Source organism: Vanacampus margaritifer, chromosome 14 (assembly GCF_051991255.1).
Source record: "Vanacampus margaritifer isolate UIUO_Vmar chromosome 14, RoL_Vmar_1.0, whole genome shotgun sequence".
Classification (NCBI taxonomy): domain Eukaryota; kingdom Metazoa; phylum Chordata; class Actinopteri; order Syngnathiformes; family Syngnathidae; genus Vanacampus; species Vanacampus margaritifer.
Window position 1 is genome coordinate 15,672,095 of NC_135445.1, and position 16,250 is coordinate 15,688,344.

Consider the following 16,250-nt stretch of genomic DNA (forward strand, 5'->3'; position numbering starts at 1 on the left):
AATTAAATCATTCTGGTTTATGGGCAGCTGTGGTCCAAAGAAACTGCTACGTCTAGCTCTATAGTGCATCTAAAAATTTCATGGTTCATAGACCTCATACTGTCTTTGGCTCAGTACAGTGCAAACATGCATAGTAGCACATTAATGGCATCATTACAGATCTAAACGTCTCAACCAGTTCCTTCTATCCCTCCTTAATCCCACAGCAGGACAAACACAACAGAAAGCTACCACAGCTGGATGTGAAAGGTCAGCATGGATGATGCAGTTCCAGGAAGAACAACTCGAAAGCAGGCAGAAATTGATGGTTGCTGAGTTTTTAATTAATAAAGCAATCAATATGATGCAGTGCAGTTATACATCACTGCAAACTACGACAAATACTTGTACTGTATATCATTGTTAAATTAATAGCTTTATGCAGTGCAAGAAGTGACCTACTTCATGCCAAGACACGTTTTATACTGAAAACAGCACGTACATATTTATTAATTAAAAAAATTTACTACAAAAATTTAGTGCGTAACTCGAATTGTTCGTATACAGGGACATTCCTAAATTGAGACTACGCTGTAATCGTCTTCTTCCTTCCTTTAATGTTGGAGGACATCTAGAAGTCGACATTATCCTTAAGAGTTAATCACCTTACTTCCAATTATGGCCAAGCTGTTAAAGGGGAAATTGGAAATCATTTGACCTTTGACCCTCATCACAAAGTCACTGGCTCATCTGCTCAATAGTTTGGCCTGCAAGACAACCATTATTCTACTGTGTTTGGAGGGTTAAGTTTGAGGAATATGAAAAAGATGTCTTTGTGTCTCCATGACAGAAAAACTGAAAATAAATGTTATGAATATAACTTGAGTTCCCTGGTGATTAGACACGAGTTGCAGCATGTGGTGTAGGATAAACACCCTCTTGTGTCTTCATTGTGCAATTCTTAGAATAGTGGCACACTAACGTCTTTCTCTATGCCGATCTTTTCGTCTTGTCCACTGCTGAACCACAAAGGTAGTCAAAACTCTAATAAATTAAGGATCAGAAGGGAAGCCACAGAAAAGGCCATATACAGTACTGTACAGTACTGTATCCCATCCCACATGTATTGAAATGAAGCGCAATATTTGATCATTTGTGACTAACTCTGGCAAAAGGGTCCTCATGTGCAAAAAAAAATCTAAATTGAGATATTGATATATTTGAATTCTGCACTTAATTTCCTTTAAAATGATCTATAATACATGGACGTACCTAAAAAAATTGACAAAGTTAAAGCAGTTTTAATGTTGGAAGGTAGAAAACCTTAGTTTTGAGAAAAACGTGTTTAAAGTTTTGGTATTTGCATCTTTCAAATGTCCATAACAACCAGTACCTTAGGAAAAAGATATGAACCTAAAAATTTCAGGGGCTGTTAAAATATCATTGAAAAGTCAGGTAAGGCTATCGTCCGAGATTTGAACGATTTTGGAAGTTTGACCTCTCAACAAATGAAAATGGCATCAGCCATAGTTTGGTTATTTTATTGTTGCTCTTTGTGGTATTTCTTTAAATGAGGTCATAATACCGCGTTGGGAAATTTGATTTAATAATTTTGTGTGAATTAAAAGATTATTTTCAATTTTGTGTGGTTTGTGATAAGCAAGTTACTTGATACCATCATGGATGTTATGTCTCAAATCAAATGATTTGATCACATAAATGAAATCAAAATGTTATGATGGTTCAACAGAATGGAATTAAAGATTGTCTCTGGATTACACAGCACTGTAACTGGACCGCCGACACGCTTCTACGACAAGGTATGATTGCGTTTTATGAAGTGCGCGTCATTCATTCATAGCCTACATTCATTATAGCGGACTTTGACTTTGTTGGTTGCTATGTCCATCCATCCATTCATTATCAGTACGGCTTATCCTCACAACATTTATATAAATCATTTGTGAATGATGTTTGAGGCAGGAAATCGAGGGGGGGGGGGGGGGGGTTGCTGTTCGGCGGCAGATTAATTAAAGGCTACAAAAACAAACACAAATTCACAATGTATTTGTATGTACCTGTAGTACCAGCACAAACGCCATAACAGGGGTTTCAACAACGCTTAAATATGGTGAGGTCACTATGGTAATGCTTATGAATGATACGAGCGACACAAAAACTGGGGCATTTTGTAGATATGACAATAAATGTGAAGTCACATTTTTATGTACCTATATTAGCATCGCCCTCCTTAAATGCGCCAACATAACTAAGCACCTCAGAACAAATATAAAGTCCATGAGTAACTCATTCATCATAACGCTAAATTAAGAGGCGTTCGCCGCAGAACCCTTCATGCGTGGGAATCACCTGTAGCCGTAAGTCCATGCACTTTTCTTTTTCTTCTTAGTCATAGGCTCCTGTGTTGTCTCATCACTGGGCCTTTTCTCCGTTGCAAACAAACTTTCCTAATATGTCTGTTTTTTACTCAGTTTGCTAACTTGTCGATTAGCATCAGTACTACGCAACTGAGATAATTAGCATGTTGACATAGGTCAAAAGTCCATCGTAAACAGAGAGAATCTGGTCACTTTTCAAAATAAAATATTTTTAAGCCTCGGCTAATCAATTAACCGGAAGTACAGTACGTTTTTTATTCTTTCAACTGCATGTGCGGCCCGGTCCAAAGTGACCCACGGCTGCTGTACTAGATTATTTCCGCGAGCAAACAAAAGCCAGATGTGCACAATAACTTGTTTACATAAGGAGCATACATTAAACTTCCAATTTAAAAAGAGAGAGAATTAATGTGAATAGAAGGTCCCTTCTCAAGGTTTCTTATTTTTCAACTGAAGTTTTTATTTATTTATTTTTGTTTTTCCTTGCCCTCTTGTGGCAAGATCAGCGGATGTGGTTAATATTTGTTGTGGGTGTGTGAAGCGCTTTGAGACTCTTTTGTGATTAAATGTGATATATATAAACTTGACTTGATTTTGCGGTCGATTAATATTGTTACATTACTACTACTAATGAGACATTTTTAGTATTTTTTTCTTAAAAAAAAAAGGAACTAAATTGCCGACCACTGCTCTATGTTTAACACAGCAAGATAGACACTGGCCATAAAAAAATAATCTGCAGAACCTGTTGCAGCTAGTGTGAGCTGCTAACACGGCTGCCTACATCTGTCCCTTATGTTCAAACAACACTAACAAATGGACACAAGTCACAGAAGATTAAAATCAAAGTAATTTGTTCACCCAAAAAAGGAAAAAAAAAATACTTGTAAATACTGGCACCTGCGGAGTCTTTTCAAGCCTATGGAAATTGTAGCATAAAAAGTAAGTAGCGGAACAATAATTAATACACCAGTAACAGCACTAAATATTAACGCAACAATTCTGCTCAGTCATAAGATCAGAATGTCATGACACTTAAACAGTGATGCACAGATTAGCGATAGATAGCTATAGTGTTATCAGCCTTTTCTTCTGATAACCAGCACACATACGATACGATACGATATACTTTTATTTTCCCCGTGGGGAACTTTTTCCTGGACTCCGTCCAGCTGCAGTTTACAGTAAAGAAAAAGAAACAACAGAATAGAAAGAGATCAATTAAAATTAAATAATAAGTGCAGCAATAAGTAGAAGACTTCCCAGAGGTCTTCACAGAAGTAAAATGCTTTGCAAACTTGTTGATTCGAGGTATTTGTGTTTAGTGATGTGCTTGTGGCTGCTGCCTCCACAAGCAAAAATAAAACTCAAATTGTTTAATTGTCTTTGTAGGTGCTTGGGTTATTTTTCTTCAAAATTAAAATTCTTATTTGTGTCTAAGAACAGATCTGACCCTGGTATTATGGTAACATAAAGGTGTATTTGTATAGTTGAATGGGAAGAGGGACCAGTGACTCATTTATATTGACTATAACTTGACTATTAAATACCTCATAAAAGAGCAAGTGAGAATGCAAAAGCAAATGTGATGCAACAGGAGTTACTCAAAAACACTTTCAGGCCTCCTGTCATTCCTGCAGCTATTGACTTTTCTAACATTGGCAGGCTTCAAAGACAACATGCTGCAGATGTGTTTTTCTCTGCAGTCAAACCTGTTTTAAAGTATTCCTGTACTTCTATTCTGCGTAGCTGCTGACTGTTATGACTGACTACTTTTACTCATTGAACCAGATTGCCAGTCACCTTAAGCAAAACAATTCAGTCAAGAAACGTTTGCATTGCATACATTATGCGAAAGGAGAGTTTCATCATTTTCTTTTCAAATGAGTGTTTTATGATTCACTATACATTTGCTGCATCACGAGCAGTGAAGGAAAATGTTCTGAAACTGGTGAAAAAAAATAGACGAACTATTTGAAGGATTCATCGTTCATCACGTTACTTCTAGTTTAGTAGTGATGAGCTGAATTTAGTGACCTTGCTTGATACAAACTGCAGTGCACAACAAGTAACAGTAATGCGAGTCCAAGCATCATCTCTCCGTTTAGTGAGAAAAATACATAGCAAGCCAACAATAATAGGTCTACTGTGTCCTATTCAGTTACCAACTGCATTCTTTATTTGTTGCCTCCTTGTTTAGTGTCATCATCACCTCACTCATTGCTTACACGCATAACAAGATGCACACTCCAATTCAACAATGGAATGACACAGCTGATATTATAGTTTTCCCAGTTCTCAAAACACATATTATGCAAGTACCCCTTGGGCATAGGAGAAATGGTGGTTAGTAACCACTTGTTACAACAAGAAAATCAATAATGCATGCTGTTATGTTTTGGGGTTTGCTATGGTATTAGTTGTAATTGCACAAACATCAACTCATTATCAATAGTATGCTACTTATTTCGTGCAGGATAGCTGGAAGCGATCCAGGCGGAGACAGTTGGAGATGTGCTGTTTAACAGTCAACCAAGATAGCATTTAGCATTAGCGATTGGTGCGTATGTCGGCCGTCTTGTTGTCAGTTTTTGTGCAATGTTTGAATGGGGATTTCTATGTGTATGTGGTCATTTTTTTTGGTAATTAAGCAGCTTTTATGTATGCATATTGCTGGCGTCAGGCAAAAATCTCATAAATCACAATTTGGCAAATTTCATATTTTTTCACAAATCTATACCATTGGTCAGGCCAATCAGTCATTTTTTACAAATCATTGACCAATGTAGAATTGTTGAAAATGTCTTTCTCTCTTTGATGATACAATGTTAATGGTTGAACAAACATGCTATTTTTGAGGTCTCCTCAAAAGTGACCATTTTGGGGGGAACAAGGTTTCAGTCCAATGGCAGCGATATTTAGAAAATGTAAATCTATTACGATAACCCTATGTACATTGGTTTAATAAAAAAAATTAAAAAACAGACATGCACATATTTTGTACTAAAAATTGCCTTTTTGTCATACATCTGTTTAGGAAATGTGCAAGAAGCGCTGATGAAAACTTTTAGCCCTCTCCATCGTTTAAGTTGCCCTACACTCAATTTTATACATGCATGCGGTATGAAATTAGATTTATTTATTATATACATTTATTATTACTACCACTGTTATTACAAAAATAATTATTATTATAATCACAGATATTTATTATGGATGGATTTTTATTATCATTATGATTTTTTCTTCAGAAGGAGAAAAAACTACACAAGCACAGGGAAAACCTGCAAACATACACACGAGAAGCTGAGCTTCAAACCCCAAACCGATCAACTGAGGCAGCCAAGCACTCCTTCACCATGCTGAGATTTACCTTATATATGTAAATACAGTACGTCTTATAAATTGTTGTGAGGGAACTAAAAAAAATAATATTTCCAACATACTGGTTATTGCAGTGCTGATTATTTTGTATGCATGATTCATTTTTTGTTTAAATATACTTGCAAGAAGACACAGTATCTGATTATGTCTAATCTGATTACTGTAATTAGATCATGTCTGTGGTGTAGAAACAGCGACGCATCAAAGTAAAAGGTGTTTCTGATATTTTAGTGACCTAATTTAGCAGGATGAGATAGGAAGTATTCGATCTTATTATACAACTTAGTAGCACTGCAGTCATACATTGTTACCAAAGCTAACGGCGACCACTATAAGAAACATACAGTATTGTCTTTTTAAGGGATCGTTTTGTGTGTGACTTGACTGGTTTGAACACTTTTGGGTGAAAGACTAACCTAACATCACGTTACAAAAACTCTAGTGTCTTTACAGTCAGTGATGCAAAATTGATGATTAATAAAGAAAGCAGCATGATGCTAAGTGAGTTTGACCACCAATTCCAAAATTGACACACCCATTTTGTTCAACTTAAACCTCACAAACCGTTTCAAGAGTCATTATTTGCTGCATATCATCACTTGATCACGAGACCCAACTGGAGAGAACATTCATGACCAGCCTCTGTCCCTGCAGGTCTGTTTCTTGCAAGTTCCAACACCAAAAGGCAAACAGCCTATCAGCCGTTTTCAAAGAAAAGGGCGTAATCAGATTCCACAGCTGCACACAAACACACACACATTTTACATGTTCCTGTACAGATATAAAAACAATCAAGTTGTGTCTTATGTCTTCGCTGCCTGCTACCTTTCGAAAACAGCCCTCCCCTGCATTCATCTAGTGGCTTGTCACATGCATCCATCTCCGTGGCTTCAAGGCCCAACTTACCGCTCACTTGGTCCTCAGCTGATTCAACAGTGCCGGGTCCTGGAGGGGGAAAGGAGGCATCAGGAAGCAGCTGACCAGCAGCCTCGCATCGACACACACCAACTAACTGTTTGCCTACCATTCAGCTGGAGGCAGACGAGGACGAGGAACTTTAACAGCCAACAGCCAACAGCCACTCCCCCCCCACCACCACACGCAGCACCACCGAGTTATCTGATCAGCTGACTTGCTGGCCGGCTGCAGGGAAGGATGAATAACTCGGTTAAAGCGGCCAACCACCTTGCTGTAGCTGTTGTGGTGGTTAACTCGCTAATTCAATAAGTAGATAAAGCAGTACAATGAACCAGTTGAATTACAATTCTATAACTGAATAAAATTGGGAAAAAACTAACTACTGGAACAGACAACAAGGAAGGATTACAATTTTAAAGTAAACAAAATAATGTACTCTATTGTGTTGCCTAGTTAGACAAATATCTCATAATTTTTTTTGACTGACATGTTTACTCTTCAACTGCGCCATCCAGCTAACCATCTGATTTTTGTTTATACCTACTGAGTTTTAGTAGTTTGAAGGTTTGTCTTTCAGCTTCCCCCTCTTCCTTCCTTCCTCCTCTGCTATTGTCTCTTCCTTCTGTCTGACTTTACCACTGCTGTGCTGTGTAATTAGAGGGTGGGGCAAGGATATGGTAAACTAGCTCTAGTGGTGAACACACAAACAGACGCGCGCGCACGCACATAATCATTTGGAGCAAGTGTAGTGGAGAGCAGCCTCGGGTTATGCAGGTGAAGTAGTAAAGCAGGAAGTACAGTATAAAAGACCTGAAATGTGACTGCAGATAATTTTTGAAAGCAGGAAATACATTCTGTATTTGTTACGCAAGTCAACTCACATGTTGCACAAGTAACAGCAACAAATAACCTAAGGCCAATGATAATGTGTCCAAAAGGTCGTTATCTTATGTAATTTAATTTCCAATTAGTTAGATGACATTTCCAAGGGAATACAACCGTTTATCAACCAGATCAATCAGATTATACAAATATTCAGGACAAAGCAATCTTTCAGTAGTCTTTTCACCACTGCAGAGCTTCTGAGCACACCAACCTGTGCTACCTTAAGATCAATATTACAATTAATTAGTTTGATCTTTGTTCAAATTTCACAAGCAGCTACACCGACTATAAAAGGGCAGAGTGTCCGAAGGTAAATTAATTACAACATCATAGTTTTTGTATAGACAAGGTGTCACCAATCTTCTTGTGCACTCATTAATTAGAAGGTCTAGTTACCTACACATCTGAAATAACACATTTGCTTAAATTACCTTATTTATATGTTATTGAGTGTGCAGCATCTGTCAAACCCTATGGTGGAATTTGGCATTACAACAGGAGAACCGTCGCTTTGATAAGACACACCTCCCCACACCACTGCCCACCATTCTCCATCATGATTCTACAACAGTTTTGTAGGTCAGCCAGTGGGCAGATATTGTGGATTCTTAGGAAAAGGCAATTATTGTATGATTACTTTCTGCTACAGAAATGAAAAATAATATTATGTTTAGTTAGCATTTCACAATGGACAATAGATTGTAGCCACACTGACAATAATTAACAACAATGAATTAACTAATTTGCTGCCATTAACGGCTATACTATAGACGTCAAAAATTCATTTGAACTATTTCTATTAGTTTAACATTTTTTCCCACTTTTGTTAACAAGAGTATGAAAACCTAGAATTGTTTGTATTGTACATTTAGAACAGATATAAAATTAGTGATTAATTGTGAGTTAACTAGTAAAGTAATGCGATTAATTATAAATAAAAAATGTAATCGCCTGACGCCCCGAATTTTTTAATAATCTTTTCTTTCCTTTTTTAAAAAGAAAGAAAAAAAGAAAAGATTATTAAAAATGTTTAAGAATTATTTAAATTACTTTTTTTTTTTTCGAATTAAAGATTATTAAAAATTAGGGGCTTTAGGCGATTACATTTTTTTGTAATTAATCGCATGACTTCACTAGTTAACTCACGATTAATCACAAATTTTAGATCTGTTCTAAATGTACAATAATTTTTTTCTAGGTTTTTCATACTCTGGTTAACAAAAGTGGAAAAAATTTAACTAACTAATAGAAATAGTTCAAATTAATTTTGGCAGTGAATGAGTTAACAAGGTGTGTGGCACTTCATTTTTATAAATCTTATCTTATCTAAAAAAATGAATAAAATAAATAAATACAAATTTAAAAGATCACATCTACACCATTCCTTGGAAATCACAATGTCCCCTCACTGTTGAACTACTTTCAAAACAGGCACGTGGACTACTCATGTGGTCCTTGGGTGCTTTTGGTGCCCGTGGGCAGCATATTCAAAATGCTTTTTCCAGGCTATATTTATCATTGAACATAGGCAAGACTACATTTATTATCTTCACAGAAAACTCCCGCAAACAAAATATCCTTGAATTATTCTGTCTCTTAAAACTTCTGTTGTTCAATTCATGATCTGCTAAAATATCCTACAATCTGCCTCTATAGTTCATTAACTTTTGAAACATCAATACTCATTTCTCGAAAGTTAAACTTAAATTAAGCTCTCTACTGAAATAAATCGTCACAAACACTTTCTGCTAAATTGTGTCTCATTAGAATGACTTTATAGATGTACTATAAAGACCCATCCATCCATTTTTTTAACCGCTTATTCCTCACAAGGGGGGTGCTGCAACCTATCCCAGCTGGCTTCGGGCAGTAGGCGGGGTACACCGTGAACTGGTTGCCAGCCAATCCAGCACTACTATAAAGATGAGCTTCAATAGCATTCTACAAAATAGACATGCTGGATATATGACTGGCTACTCAAGCACTGGTGCTTCCTTTGACACCCGCCACTGTGAAATGGAATCCCTGGTCAACTGGCCCACTCTTCACTCGCACAGACAAATTCACTGGTCCATGTTAATCTATAAACCGCTCATTGGCAAGACACCACACTAGATTCGCTCGCTGCTCACCATGCATTCCAACATCCACACACGCCGTTCCAGCAGTTTTATTAAGTTAGGTTAGGGTTAAGGGAGCCCCCACTGAACCCCCACTTATTACCTATTCACAGATTATTATTTTTTTTAATTTTGGGGGGGCAAAATCAAATTTTTCGTGGAAATTATTTTTTGATAATGCTTATTGTAGATTTATTTAGTTAAAAAAATAAAATAAAATAATAATAATAATAGTGTTATCTTTATTTTGTTGTACCAAATATCAGAATCGGTATATAAATAAATGATACAGTACATGGAATCCAAAAATTCCCTATCATCGAAAATGTTTAAGTGTATTTTATTTTTAGTCTAACAGCCCAAATTAATCAATTCAATTTTTATTAAGTTAGGTTAGGGTTAAGGGAGCCCCCACTGAACCCCCACTTATTACCTATTCACAGATTATTTTTTTTAATTTTGGGGGGGCAAAATCCAATTTTTCGTGGAAATTGTTTTTTGATGATGCTTATTGTAGATTTCTTTAGTTAAAAAATAAAATAAAATAATAATAATAATAGTGTTATCTTTATTTTGTTGTACCAAATATCAGAATCGGTATATAAATAAATGATACAGTACATGGAATCCAAAAATTCCCTATCGTCAAAAATGTTTAAGTGTATTTTATTTTTAGTCTAACAGCCCAAATCAATCAATTCACTTTATGTCTTTGTCTTATTTGAGTGATGAACTGCTAGTGGTCAAAGTTAGCGGGAGATGTTATTCAGCCTGATGTAACACAGTGTTTCCCACACCATGTTAATACTTGGGCGGGCCACCCCAGTAAACTGGCCACCACCCAAGAAGTTTTCAAGAAAATTTATTAAAAATATATCTAAAAAGAAAAATAATGTGTCGCAACCGGATATACCGCATGTAACGTTAGTTTGTCATCACTCACTTGTGGATCGTGAGGCTAGAGGAGACGTAGGAACAGTAACTGAAACCTCCCCCATCCCATCCCATCATATACCCCCCCTACCTCGCCAAAGTCCACCCACCCGAGTAGATTGCAAATCTGTGGGAAACAATGTAATACCAAGACTTGCTGCCGATTATGGTGACTACCTTTTTGAGGAAGACGGTGCACTGTCACAATGGCATCTCGCTGTCGGGGGATATCAGACTCAAATTTATTTTATCATAGAGCAAGTTTCCACTTCCTGGAACACTGGATGAGTTGAAAAATGTTACCACTGAAGCGGTGTGCACTTTGGATATGCTGCAGAGAGTGGACAGAGCTAGATTATTGCATCCATTTTTGCAGAGTAACTAGTAGGGCACACATTGAGTATCTGCAATGCTACCCTTACATGAAATTGTAGGAAGACCTGCATAATGTAGCTACAAAATCTGACAGAATTTTACAATAAAGTTCAATCTTTTATCTGTGTAAAAGTATTAGTACTTTTGGGACATTCTCTACATACTGTACTTGTATAGCGCGTCAACCTGTCATTGGCCACATAACCAGCAGTGCAGGGTTCACCAATTCCGGTCCTTGAGGTCTGGAGTCCTGCCGGTTTTCAATATTTCCGCCTACCAACACACCTTATACTAAAGATCAGGCATGCTGATTAGCTGATTATATGAATCAAGTGTGCTAGTGGGCGGAAACATCCAAAACCTGCAGGACTCTAGACCTCAAGGACCGGAATTGGTGAACCCTGCAGTAGTGACATCATGCGAAATAATGGATAGTTCACAGTAGCATTTTGTTCCGCATGATATGTTGAAGAGATGTGTGCTATGGGCAAGCGCAGACACAAAAAGTCACTGGAGCAAATGTGAAAATTGCAAAGACCGCATTCACCACATTTGAATATTGAACACTCTCTCGCTTTGAGGCGCCAAGTTCGAGCATTGCCATGTATTTAGTCCCATCACATCAGCGGGAACAGCTGCTGTAAACTGCCCTCAACTACAGCAAGGAAACAGTTACAATCCCTCTGCTCCCATTACTGTAACATGAAAAGGGCATCGGGGCCCACAACAATGTGCTAAGATTTCAACATCAAACAAACATGTTGCACCTCGACTAGAGGATGGCAAGTCACAATTCCCAGTGAACCAGGAAAGGTCTTATTAATGTATTGAACAGAGCACAGATGCACATCTAACATGGAAATGAGCTCACAGGAAGGTGGTAAGACAAACACACACACAAACACACACACACACAGCCGCACACACACATACACAGCAGGCATCAGATTATGGTTCACTGGCCACCCCACAGTAATTGCTGCTATCCCTTTTGACGGCCGAATGAGAATAGTGCGGATGCAATGCAGGCTAGGGGAGCTTACCCTAGTATTGTATGTAATAATATTCCACTAGAAACGCTGAGAAGAAAAAAAACAATAACAATTGACAAAGTACACAAAGAATAGATTTTCACTGGGGGAAAAAAGGTGCAAAAGAAAAAGAACTAGATTGCATCAAGGTAGACGTAACCTCAGTTACATGCATCCTAGCAGTGTCTTTGTTTTTTGTCATTTTTGTTTGTCCATGGCAGGGTTGGGGAACCCTGATCCTCATGAGCCACTACTGTCCCACCTGTTTTCCATCCTTCCACTAACACACCTGATTCAATGAGCAGGATCATTATCAGGCTTCTACAGAGCTTGCTGATGAGCTGATCAATCATTTGAATCGGCTGTGTTGGAGAAGGGAGACATGGAAAACAGGCGGGACAGTGGCTCTCGAGGACCAGGCTTCCTTAAACCTGGTCTATGGTGATCCAACACCATTTACTCCAGCCCGGTCATGGTGTAACCGTAGAATATATGTTTTGTTTTTTTATTATTATTATTATTATTACTACAGTTATAGAACCGTCTCTGGTACTAGATTTTGCCATAAAAAAAGACAGGCGCACAAACAGTAAGACATCGCTAGCCTAAGCAATTTGTCCAATTTCTGCACTTTCAGGAGGTAGCTGAACTTTTATTTGTGCATTCCGATCAGACAATGGAAGTAGTTAACGAAGATTGCAAACGTAATTTTGAAACCTTATTACCAGCTGAATCATCAGGACCTCTTGGAGCAGCACTGTATATATCAGGCTGGAAGTCAGTCACAAGACAACAACGGCTTCTCACAAACAGAACGGCATCTATTATTATGTGACATTCGGAGGCATTATGTGACTCAAAGAACACAATGTGAAGTCCAGCCTGCACAATGGAGGTCATTGTAGCGCACCTGCTGATCGTCATGCTCTTTACTGACCACAACGAAGTCACCAAGCCAAGACTGATGACTAATGCTGATACGTAGAATTACCAAGTGAGTTAAACTGGTGCCGTCGTAAGCAACACATTGATTGATTATCGAAGACAGATAAAAGTGTCTTCACTCAAAAAGACGAAAAAGAAGGCTCAAGTCTCTGTCTACAGTAGGACGCAACCTCAAGCTTTATATTTTTACTAAAATGTCGAAAAAACTGTTAAACACGTCATAAAATCTATATTTGCAAAGCCAACTATACTTCTCCATTAATCAAGACATTCACACAAAACACACAAACTTTGCACATACTGTGAATACATTTTTCATTGAGATTAACCAAAAGATGCTGATGGGAAAACAGGACAAAAGAATTGATGTGGCTACAGTTTAAAACATGTATGCACCTCCTGCCTTTTATTTATTGTCTCTACTGTATTTGTGTCTGCACTGTTTGTGAGAAAGCGGGAGAGAGTTTAGGATGAAGAAGTCATCATAACACTGGGGTGGCTTCTTTTATATTTTACAGCATGAAAAGAGGGCTGTTTTGAGTCATGTCATGTGTTTGTTATTTACTTTCATTTCATCATATTCCTCTCATGTCTATTGAGTTTTGTGGCTTTTTTTGTTTATTGTGTGTTATGACTTTTATTTCAAGTTGAAAATATTTGTGATAGACAGTGTTGAGCATAAGTGCAACATTTTGGTGGAAAAAAAAGAAAAGGCTGTGTTTTATTTTATAAATCATCGCTTCTTATTTTCCTTTCAGCTTTTCCCTTCAGGGGTCACACCAGCGATTCAAGTGCCTCCATCTAACCCGGTCCTCTGCATCCTCTGCTCTCACACCAACTACCTTTGTGTCCTCTTTAAGTCCATCCACAAACCTCCTCTTTGGTCTTCCTCTAGACCTCCTGCCTGGCATTTGGAAACTCAGCATCCTTCTGCTAATATACTCACTATCTCTCCTCTGGAAATGTCCAAACCATCTCAGTCTGGCCTCTCTGACTTTCTCTCCAAAGCCTCTCCAAAACATGTGCTGTCCCTCTGATATACTCATTCCTGGTTCTATCCATCCTGGTCACTCTCAAAGAGAACCTCAGCATCTTCATCTTTGCCACCTCCAGCTCCTGCCTTTTCCTCAGTGGCACTATTTCCAGACCAAACAACATTGCTGGTCTCGTCCCAGTTTTATAAACCTTTCCTTTCATTTGACCTGAAACTCTTCTATCACACATCAAACCTGACACCTTTCTCCACCCGTTCCAGCCTGCCTGCACATGCTTCATCATTTCTTTTTCACACTCTCCATTGCTCTGGACTGTTGACCCTAAATACTTAAACTCCTCCACCATGTTGGTCTCTGTAACCTCACTCTTCCACTTGGGTCCCTCCCATTCACACACAGATACTCCATCTATTTTATAAATCATGGCTGCTATGTGAAAAACTATTTCTGCATTCATTTTCATCCCAAAAACATAAAAATGCAACAACAACAAAAGACAAAAATGGACATAAATGTTTTTCACATAGCAGCGATATTGAAGATGTGTATTTTCATTGCCTTATTATTCCATATTAACTTGCACACAAAACAATTTAAAACAGCAACATTCAAAAAGATGGTTTGAAATGAGACTAGATCAGAATGCACTGCAGCCAACGAGGCACACAACGTTCTGGTTATGAAGTGATGCCTTCACTGTAATTTGTGCACATTGTAAATGTAAAATGACTCGACCTCATTAGGGTGTTCTTGGAAGTGTGTCTAGACTAAAAGAGAGTGTCATCATAACCAACATCGGCCATTTTCTACACTGCACACAGTCACATCCACATAGTCACTGAGTGGGAACTGAACCCACAGAACTGATCGGAAGTCAGCAAATGACCCACTTCACCATGTGTGTTTCGGAACCAACAAGTTCATTGTAAATGATTAAGCCAAAAAGTGAAGTGAAAACATTACCTGCATAGTCTTTAAAGGTTTTGTGAGGGCAAAAGATGTATTAATGCCTATTTTATTATATTGGGATATATATAAGGTCTATCATTGGGTTTTTGGGGGTGAAATTTCATGTACCGTATCTAAAGTGCTAATTTTCAGATCAATTATGTAAAATTGGATCATTTCCAACGACACACCTGATTATCTCTACACTACACTGGTTGGAAATCACTGAATGTATGAAAAACATTGTTTAATATTTTGTTTAAATTTGGACTAAAACGGATAATTGTTCCATATGTATTGCTCTTGCATTGCTGGTGGCAAACGAAAGTCAACCAGCATGTTGTAATGGTTGCTGTATCCATTAAGAAATCAGAGAGAAGACCGCTTGTTGGCAACTCAACTACATCTTCAAATATGTGTGAATATTTTATTCCACTAGACTGGAAAATCCAAACCAAGAGCGGATGGAAATGAGGTGGATGTTTATCAGGAAGTTGCGTTGTCCCTCTGTGGATTCACCCTTTACTCAACATCATGTCATGAATTATGGATTCCTCCTCCAAACCACGCACATATGAAAATTAGCGTGTCTACATGTTGGAGGCAGCTATGTATTAAGATTAACTCGTTTGAGGGGAAATATCTTTTTGACTTTAAAGTGTGTGTGATTAAGAGGGGGGAGGGGGGGGGGGGGGTTCTCTGGGATGATTTCTCAAGTGATCCCAATTAAAGGAGGAAAAGAAGATTGTTCCACATTATTCAAAAAAAAAAGTCACAGTTTTTAAACAGAATGAGGAAAAAGAATGATCTTATTCTTGATGAAAGTTTTTTGCAAAGGGAACACTGGACACGTCATTAAAATCAGCATAATGTGAAATAATTTGTGTGTGATTCACTGGATAGTTTCATTCCAATAAAGTAATATTTAGGAATGTTTGTCAAGCAAAGGTTTAATATTTCCAGACAAGGCTACTGATGAGCAGCTAACAGGTTTTTGTGGCTGCTGTTTTCTTGGTAGCCCACAACCTTCTCAACGCTGGATTCTCTAAAAGATTGCAATCATGCATTAAACTGTATTTTGTCCTCCCAAAGCAATGCCAAAGAAAAACATTTGCAGTGGGCTCAGAAATGTACAATGAATACTGTTCAAACTCTTTCATGGTCCAGATTAGGGATGGACCGATTATACTGTAAGTCGGGCCGATTAACAGCGTCCATATTCGTGATTTTGATATCGCCATTGGCCTTTTTTTTTTTTTTTAAATCTGACACCCGATATGAGATCAATTAAACTTGTTGACTTCAGCGAACTTAAATTTATTTTTATGATATAATATA

The 16,250-nt window shown here is 37.8% G+C and overlaps 1 protein-coding gene across 3 annotated transcripts in view; it reads right to left on the reverse strand.

Moving 5' to 3' along the window:
- rab27b (RAB27B, member RAS oncogene family) overlaps window positions 1–16,250 on the reverse strand; it is a 45,597-nt gene that overhangs the window by 15,503 nt on the left and 13,844 nt on the right. Inside the window, exons 1-3 of one of the 3 annotated variants that reach the window (XM_077543022.1) lie at window positions 7,225–7,302; window positions 6,787–6,905; window positions 6,669–6,707 (exon numbers count right to left, since the gene is read on the reverse strand). The exons of 1 other annotated variant lie outside the window; for it this stretch is intronic. The gene's annotated coding sequence lies outside the window, so the exon portion shown is untranslated. Of the gene's footprint in view, window positions 1–6,668; window positions 6,906–7,224; window positions 7,303–16,250 lie in introns of those variants that run through there. One more of the 3 variants, XM_077543021.1, reaches the window with a different exon arrangement.